Source organism: Chinchilla lanigera, unplaced genomic scaffold (assembly GCF_000276665.1).
Source record: "Chinchilla lanigera isolate Chin_1 unplaced genomic scaffold, ChiLan1.0 scaffold00093, whole genome shotgun sequence".
Lineage (NCBI taxonomy): Eukaryota > Metazoa > Chordata > Mammalia > Rodentia > Chinchillidae > Chinchilla > Chinchilla lanigera.
Window position 1 is genome coordinate 1,701,348 of NW_004955494.1, and position 9,171 is coordinate 1,710,518.

The 9,171-nt window shown below is 38.4% G+C and overlaps 1 pseudogene; it reads right to left on the minus strand.

Annotated features, from left to right (window-relative positions):
- Positions 1-370: 370 nt before the first annotated feature.
- Positions 371-8,964, minus strand: LOC102005391 (annotated as a pseudogene).
- Positions 8,965-9,171: the final 207 nt, after the last annotated feature.

Sequence of the window (9,171 nt, forward strand, 5' to 3'; positions counted from 1 at the left end):
AGGCACAGAACTTGCAGAAGGATGATGCAGGAGCCTGTGATCTTCCAATTCTGCAGTCAGAGAACACTTTTCCTTATCTTTGCTGTTCAGAAATCTAAATATCACATATTAATTTTAAATTTAACTTCTAAAAGTTTTATTGTAAAGTATGCCATAACTTGAGAATATATATATGTGTGTGTGTACCTTAAAAATAATAAGGTGAATTTCAAGTGATAACAAACCCTATTAAAATGTGATAACAGCTTAAAAATCTTTTGTTGAATATATTATTTGTAATGCTTATGATGCTGCTCAAAGATGAGTAAGTCCTTCTCACATTATTGTAGAACACACCCTGTTTTGCCATGTCAAATGCCTCCGGGAAAGTCTAGTTCCTGAATAATTAGCAGCAACATTTCACTCCATCCCTAACAGCTTCTGTAACTTTCTCATTCAAGAGGGTGAAGATGAAAGGGTTGAGGCAAGGAGACACTATTGAAATGATCAGGGAAACTACCCTGTTGTACTGAGCCATCTGCATTTGTTTACTTAGGCTTAACCTACAGGAACAAGTAACTGCCAAAGCCAATCACAACACAGGGGAAGTGGGAGGTACAGATGGAGAAGGCTTTCCTCCGGCCAGAAGCTGAAGGGATCTTCAGGATGGTAGAAATAATGTGAGCTTAAAAGACAACTATAGGAATCAAGGAACCAAAAAAGAACAAAAAAAGCCATTAAGAAGAAGATGAATTCTAGGAAACCAGTATTATCACAGGATAGTCTGAGCAATTGCCCTTAATCACAGAAAAAAATTGTTTATTGCATTTGATTTGCAGTAGGTAAGCTGAAAGATGGCATAAATTGGCCAAATTTGATAAAAGAACCCCAGTATCCATGACACGATTACTACAGAGTTGCAGGCATGGGTGTTCATGATGATGGTGTACCTTAGAGGGTTGCAGATAGCCACGTAATGGTCCACAGCCATTGCTCCAATAACTCCAAACGTTGTGGTCCCCAGAGCCAAATGCAGGAAGAGTTGCACAACACATCTAGTCAGAGATATTGTCTGCATTCCAGGGATCAGAAGCTCCCAGAGCATCACAGGGACAACTATGGTTGTGATCAGGATCTCTGTGACCGAGAGGTGCCCAAGAAAGAAATACATGGTGGACCATACACATGTACCAATCCAAACAATAACAATGATTACTGTGTTTCCCATTAATGTCACTATATAGAAGAAGCAGAAGATAGCAAAAAGGATATTATGTAGTTCTTCAGAGCCAGGGAAACCAAGGATATAAAATTCAGTAGGTACAAACAATAAAGTTATTCCCCAACACTTAGTTCTTAGCCCTTATTCCTTGTGTGATCTAGAGAAAAAGAGAATGAAAACACTGTTTATCACCTCAAAAAGATGAAGACATTTCCAAGTTGAAGAAACATCTCCACAACACAGAGCTATTTTTTATATAACATTGACTTTTTAAATTTTACATATACATATACATATGCATATAAATATACAAACTAGGACCAGCTTGAGGTCTCAATATATAGATAAATATTTATTCAAGATCAGTGCTAGTCACCAATACCACACTATAAACAAGAAATCCACCTACCTACCCCAGTGGGTACACCGGCTTCTCAAGGCAGTGTACATCCTGCCTCTAACTCTGCCCTCATTAGCCACCTTAACTTCTTCCCTGACCACAACCTGCTCATTTAGTTCACCCTCTTTCTTCTTAAATGAAAATAAAACTGCCTATTTTGTCCCTGTCTTGCAAAGCCCTGCTGCACTTCAACAATTGTAAGAAAGTATTCCTGCCTAATCTCACATTGACCTGCTTACTTCTTTTCTTTGTATCCTCTAATCATATACTCCATATGCATAATGCTCATTTGAAAGTTTTCATCTAAGCTATAGTGACTACTTGGGAGGTATTTCTGGAAAATGGTGTCTGTCTGGTACATTATAATAAGACATGAGCTACTTTGAGATCAAATGGTAAGTTTTTCCTTGACTCATGGAGTTTTGCTCCCTGAAATGGATTACTTACTTTTCCACTTAATTTTTATGATGAAACCACCTCCCACATCTCGTTTCAGTGGATATCTCTTCTCCAGCAGTAAGAACCTGGCAGCTCCCACTTAGTGACCTGTAGTTCTCTGAGACAACACAGGAGGGGAGGAGTCCAAACGGAGAGAATAAGCTGAAGCTTTAATATCTAACTGCCATCTGTCCTTCATGGTCTCAGTCTCAAATCTCTAGTTTCAACAAGGACACAACCTCAATCAGGCAGTCTGTCTTTGTATCCAACCTGCCAAGGTCTCAGGCCCATATAGTAGCTGGAAAATTCCATATCAGCCCTTCTGTGACTACTCATTTGAAAAAATTGTCAGAAAACACCAAAATGAGTCAAACTGACTCACTAGAATGCATGGGCTCCTTTCCTCATTCAGGTTTTTGCACAAATATGTCTTCTTGCACCCTTTCCCCTCATCCTCTCTAGAACAACTCAGCACACCCTCACTGTCCAACCTTTATCAGGCTATACTTAACATTAGCTCTCAACAATATTTCAAACCATATTATTATTTCACACATTTATTAACTTCTTATCAAAATCCCACATTTAACTAAATACTTCTAGCTTTTTCTTGTACATTCCTTTTGTCTTTCTTGTATCACCAATGCCAAGAAAAGAGTTGACAAAGTATGCACTCTGTAAACATTTTAAATTAATGTATCAATGAACAAATTCAAAAGGAAGAAAAACAGTGATGAAAGAAGAGACTATCTAGCCTGGCTAGCTTTCTCTCCAGCCATTCCTCTCTAAAATACTGCCCAGTTAACCCGCAGTCTCTCTTCGAAGAGATCCCCTACAAAACGGGAAGAAGACAAAGAACATGGAGAAGGGAGCAGGAAAGAGCCCAGGTAAGGGCAGAGCACAAGCTCACACTGGGAGAGAAGAGATGAGTCTGCCATCTATGGTGGAGAGGCCATCTGACGGACAGCCCCTCTTCTGTGTGACTCTGCTGGTCCAGTCTCAGCTTTCAAGGGTCTTGCTCTAGAAGGCAGTCAGGCCAAACCCTCCCAATGATACTCTCCTACTCTCTTTTTCACAAGGAAAATCCTCCAAAAGAGGGGACTCCACTGGGAAGTTTGACAGCTCTCCAGAGGACAACCTATGCTGCCACTTGCCTGGCTAGTACAGGCTTAGGATCAGGTGACGGGGCAGCTTCTACTGTCTGTGTTCATAGTGAGGAACACTGACCACACACAGAAGCATTGGACACAGCCCGGACATACTAGTGCCGAGGGAAGTCCAGCTGTGTCCGTCTCTCATTCTCTCTGCTTCCTTCTTCCTCTCCTTTCATCTGTCTCCAAGGACAGTTATTCACTGAGGAATAACTTTTATAAGTTCAGAGACACAGTCGGGGTAATAGCAAGGAAAGGGGAACAAAACTTTCACACACACACACACACACACACACACACACACACACACACACCCTTGAGGCTAATGAAGCATTAGAAAAAAGCAAGTTGTTTAATCAGCAAACTTGAAATGTCCGTGTTAGGAACTCCTCAACACTCACGTTGCCTTCCTTTCAGACACCAAGTTATCACCTAACAACCCATTTTGAGAAGTGCTAACCCCCTGGCCCACTGTATGCCTCTCCCTGATTTAGGTTAGCCCTACAGGGGCTCAAAGCCGGTGTCTCCAAGACAGATACCAAAAGCCTATAGGTAACAAATGACCTTCTGTTGAAAGTTTCCTCCGTATCTCCAAGTTTTTATGAAACCTGTCTTCCCAGAGGATCTTTGCATTCCTTCTGTCAGCCGTCTCCTGCCTGTACTTATGTGAACCGTGACAAGTGAAAAACAGCATCTTCGCTTCTACCACCTTCACAGTCTGTTCTTGCCGCAGCCCATTCCAATCTCTCCAGCATTCACATATTCCAATTGCGGACGCTCAGCCACAGATTTCCCTGTTAAGTCATCAAATGCTATTTGTAATACTTCAAATGCTATTGTTCCCAGAGCTACCTGATTTGAGTGGTAAACAGTAAAGAACCAATATTCTGGAATGACAGAAAATAATGAAGAACAGTAAGGATGGCTGGGATGCCAAATAAAATGGAAAAATTACAAATAAAATATTTATTTTTATGGTTTGAAAAACAACTTTCATTTGTCATAAAATTAGCACAGGTTATACCCTCCTGCTCTGTATCCTACTTTTAAGTATTTTAAGTTTCTATTGACAACGCAGAAAGTGAAGAAGGAAGGCATGTAATACAATAAAACTCTTTGGGAAAAGCCTGCAAGGTTTTTGTAAACTTAAAAATATCTCTACCTTATTGTCCAGAAAAATCTACTTTTCGGTAGGTGCCTGAAATGAATGAAAACAGATCTTCACAGAGACACCTGTTATGGTATTCATAGTACCTTCATTCATACAGTTAATAATGACAAAAATATCTATCAAGAGAACGCTATTTGAGGGATGGGGATATGGTTCAATGGCACAGCGCCTGCCTGGCAAGTGCAAGGTCCTGAGTTTGAATCCTTGTACCAAAAAACAAAAAAGAGAGACAGAGAATGCTATATAGGAAATACTATCTAGCAACGAAGAGTAACAAACTGTGGATATGCATAAATGGATGGATCTCACATATATTATACTGAACGAAAAGATTTGACACCAAAAAAAGAATACAAACTGTGTAATGTTATCATACTATACTAAAGAATGGATAAAAATCTATAGTTTAAAGACTCAACAATCATTGTATCTGTGCAGGTATAAAATTGACTGGGAAAGATTATGAGAGAATTCTGGGGTACATTTTTAATTGCTGGATCATTTGTCTGTTTATTCAAGATTTGGCTTCTATGTTTTTTGTTTTTTTTAATTTTAAAGAGTAAAAGAAGGGTAACATAATAATAGGGGGGCTTACCAAATTACAGACAAAGTGGTAGGAAATTATCAAGGGTTATTGTTTTATATATTGTTATCTACAAGATAATTTCTCAGGGAAACAAATAGAAAAATAATAGTGAGTTACAGACAAAAGAGGCAGGAGATTATCAATAGTTGTTGTACTATACTTTGGTATCTTCAAAGTGGCTTCTAAAGAAAATAAATAGAGCTATACATGAGTGACCAATTGAATAATCATTAACTATTCTCAATGGCTGTAGGAAACACATAATAATAAACATACATCCATTTACGAAATAGGATAGGAACAATACAAACATTACAGAGTTATGGATAGATTAGTAGGAAAATATCAATGGCTGCTGTAATACATGGTGGTATTTTCAAAGTGGTTTCTCAGGAAGACAGAGATACGCAAGAAGGATCTAACAAGTAGTTACAACCTAAGGGTTGTCAAAAATAGCATATTACCTCCTCACCAGTGACTCCTGTCACTGAGGTTGACTTCTATGTTAATGAGAGATATTGGCCAACAGTTTCCCTTCCTTAGAGGGTCTTTAATGGATTTTGACATAAAAATAATTTTGGTTGTCATAAAATGATCTGAGAAATAAGGCTCTTTTCTTATTTTATAAAAAAATATGTATTATTTTCTCCTAAATGGCTTGAAAGAATTCATTAGTAAAGACATCTAGGCCAGAAGCTTTTCTTGTGGAAAAGTTTTAGATTATATCTTTAATGGCTTTTAATAGCTATGGGACTATGCTGAATTTTTACTCCAGTTTGAGTACATTTTGAAAAATTATGTTTTTCAAGTGAATTTCACAATCCATCTACATTGTCTGTTTGCAGGGGAAGTTGCTCTTAAAATCAGATTTTATACTTTCAATATTTATTGTCTACATTATACATATATATATGTATTTCCACTTCTGATATTAGTAATTTTCCATTGGTCTTTCTTGCTAGGGATTTTGGGATTTTAATAGCATTTTCAAAGACATGTATGTCAATTTTCTCTACTACTTATCTTGTTTAATTTAATACTTACAAGGGCTTTTTTCCTGTATGTGTCTTCACATAGAATTCTTTTTATAAGAACACCAGTAGTATGGGGGTGGGGTACCCTCATACTTATATGACCTTATTTTAACAAATATAACTGCAACAGCCCTATTCCCATAAGTGCACAGTTTGAGTTACTGGGGATTGTCTTCAACACATGAATTTTGAGGATACACTTGACCCATAACAAATATCTTGGTTGCTACCAATTTTTGACAATCATGAATATAGCTACTATAAATATTCATGTGCAAGTTTTTGTGTGAGCATGAATTTTCAACTCATTTGGGTATATAATGAAAAATACGATTGTTTGATAAGAGTATGTTTTGTTCTATGGTTTGAATGAGTCCCTCCAAAAGTTCATGCATTGACTATTTAACGCCCCAAATCAAATGTTAATAGTATTTGAAACTGGAGCCTTTGGAAGGTAACTGAGATTAGATGAGGTCATTAGGGTGGAGCCCCCATGATAGTGTTAGTAGCTTCAGAAAAAAAAGAGGCCTGAACCCAGCATGCTTGCTTTATCATGTGATGCCCCTTGCATATTATGATATAGCAAGAAGACACTCACCAACTTCAAGCAGACACTAGCTCTTGGATTTCCCAGTCTCCAGAACTTTGAGCCAAATAAATTTCTATTTTGATAAATTACCTAACCTTTGGCACATGCCTGTAATCTCAGCACTCAGGAGGCTGAGGCAGGAGAATTGCTGCAAGTTCCAAGTGAGTTCAAGGTCAGCCTGAACTGCATAGTGAAACCCTGTCACAAAAAGACAGTAAATAAATAAATAAATAAACAAATAAATAACCAAGACTTGGTGTTTGGTGATAGCAACAGAAAACAGACAAAGACACTATTGTAACCAAAAAAAGGTTGTTATTATGCTAATACTTGGAAGTGGCTTTGAAACTGGGTAATGGATGAGTAGATGCTGGAACAGCTTTGAAATGGATGCTAAGTCTTTATTGCCATGAGGGGAATATTCATGGTGATTCTGCTGAGGGCTCACAAAAAGAAAAGACTAGAGAAAATCTGGAATTTCTCAGAGACTACCTAAGTAGTCACAACCAGAATGTTGACAGAAATGGAAACAGTAAAAGCCATTCTGATGAGGTATCAAATGGAACTAAGGAACAAGGTATGGGAAGGTAGAGAAAATTTATAAAGTTGTAGAAGATTTGGCTGCATTGTGTCCATGTCCTAGGACTTTATGAAATTCAGAAACTAAGGGTGATAAACTAGGATATCTGACAAAAGAAGTTTCTTAGCAGCAAAGCATTCAGGATGCTATGTGGCTATTTTTAATTACTTACAATGAACCAAAAGAGTAAAGAAATGACTTAAAGACACAATTTATAATTAAAAGAGAAACACTGCAGAAAGACTTGGAAAATTCTTAGTCAGCCACATGGTAGAGAATGAAAGAACTTTTAGGAGAGGAAATTAAGTGGCTTTTTGCTAAGGAGATTAGCATGGCTAGAAGAGATCATTAAACAACAAGATAAAAAGCCTGGCCCGCCTGGCAAGTGCAAGGTCATGAGTTCGATTCCCGGTACCAGAAAAAAACAAAACAAACAAACAAACAAACAACAACAGAAAAAAAGATAAAAGGCCTGAAAGCATTTAAGAAATCTTTTTTGTTCGGTTTGGTTTGGTTTTTTTGAGACTGGGTCTCACTATGCAGTTCAGGCTGGCCCTGAGCTCACTTTGTAGCCCAGGCTGGTCTTGAACTTGCAACAATCCGCCTGCCTCAGCCTCCCGAGTGCTGGGATTACAGGTGTGCGTCACCATACCCGGTGAAATCTCTGAGAGCTCGAGGACAGCAGGGTGGATTCAGGGGACAGCCCAAAGTACTCTTCACATTCTGGGTACATTGTGCTGCCTAGAGTCAGGTCCCGACATTCTACTGCAGTCTTTCTCGGCTGCTCTCCCTGTGACTCAAAGGAGCCCAAGTGCAGCTTGACCTGTGATCCACAGGGCACAAGTTATAAACGCTGGCAGAGTCTATGTGGTGTTAATTCTGCAGGCCTGTAGAATTCCAAGAGCTGTGCAGTTATGGTTTCCTTCAAATAGATTTCAAGGGTTGGAAGTGCTCAGCTCTATCTTATTCCTGATATTAAAAAAGAAAGCTTTCAGTGTTTCATCACTGAGTATGATGTTAGCTGTCAGTTTTTCATGTATATCTTTTTATTGTATTGACAAAGTTCCCCTATATTTCTAGTTTTCTGAGTATTTTTATCATGAAAAGGAGTTGGGTTTTATTAAATACATTTTTTCTTTCATAAATTTTTTATTAGCATATATTTTTGATACATAATGAATATATTCACCCTGGCTTATGGGTCATATACATATTGCATCTTGACCTTTTTTCCTTCCCTTTTCTCTTCTCTCCCTCCAATCTTCCTGTTATGGTTCGTGTCTAAATGTCCCCACAAAGCCTCATATAGTCATAGGTGGGGCTTTTCCAGAGGTCACTGGAACTCCAGTATGTGATACTGGGATTGATTCATGGTGCAATACTAGGATCAAGGGCACTAGGATAAAGAGTGTGAGTACTACCTGCCCTAAGTACCCTGGATAAGATAGAAAGGAAAGAGATGTGACTAGCCCTTGCTTGCTTGCTTGCTTACTTTTGTTTTTTGTTTTGTTTTGTTTTTGTTTGTTTTGTTTTGTTTTGTTTTGTTTTGTTTTTTCTGGTACCAGGAATTGAACTCACAACCTCGCGCTTGCCAGGCAAGCACTGTGCCACTGAGCTAAATCCCCAGCCCCATTGCTTTCTTCCTTTTGCCATCATCTACTTGCCATAAACTTTCTCCTCTGCCAAGACTGTCTGCCTAGCCACCCTGGTGGGAGCCAGCTGACTATGGACTGAAACATCTACAAACTGTGAGCTAAATAAACACTCACCCATCTAAATAAGACACTTACCCATCCCTCAAGTCCCTTTCCCATATTCACAAATTCTATCTCCCTGTTTCCTATCAACATTCTTTTAGTTTGCTCTTTAAATTATTTATACTTTGGGTTTATCATATAAGAGAAATCATGAGGTAGTCAACCTTTTGTGTCTCATTTATTTCATTTGATAAACACATTTTGTGTATCAACAGAGATGCTCACATGCAGATCTCTGCTGTCACTGGTAAACAGTGTACAGAC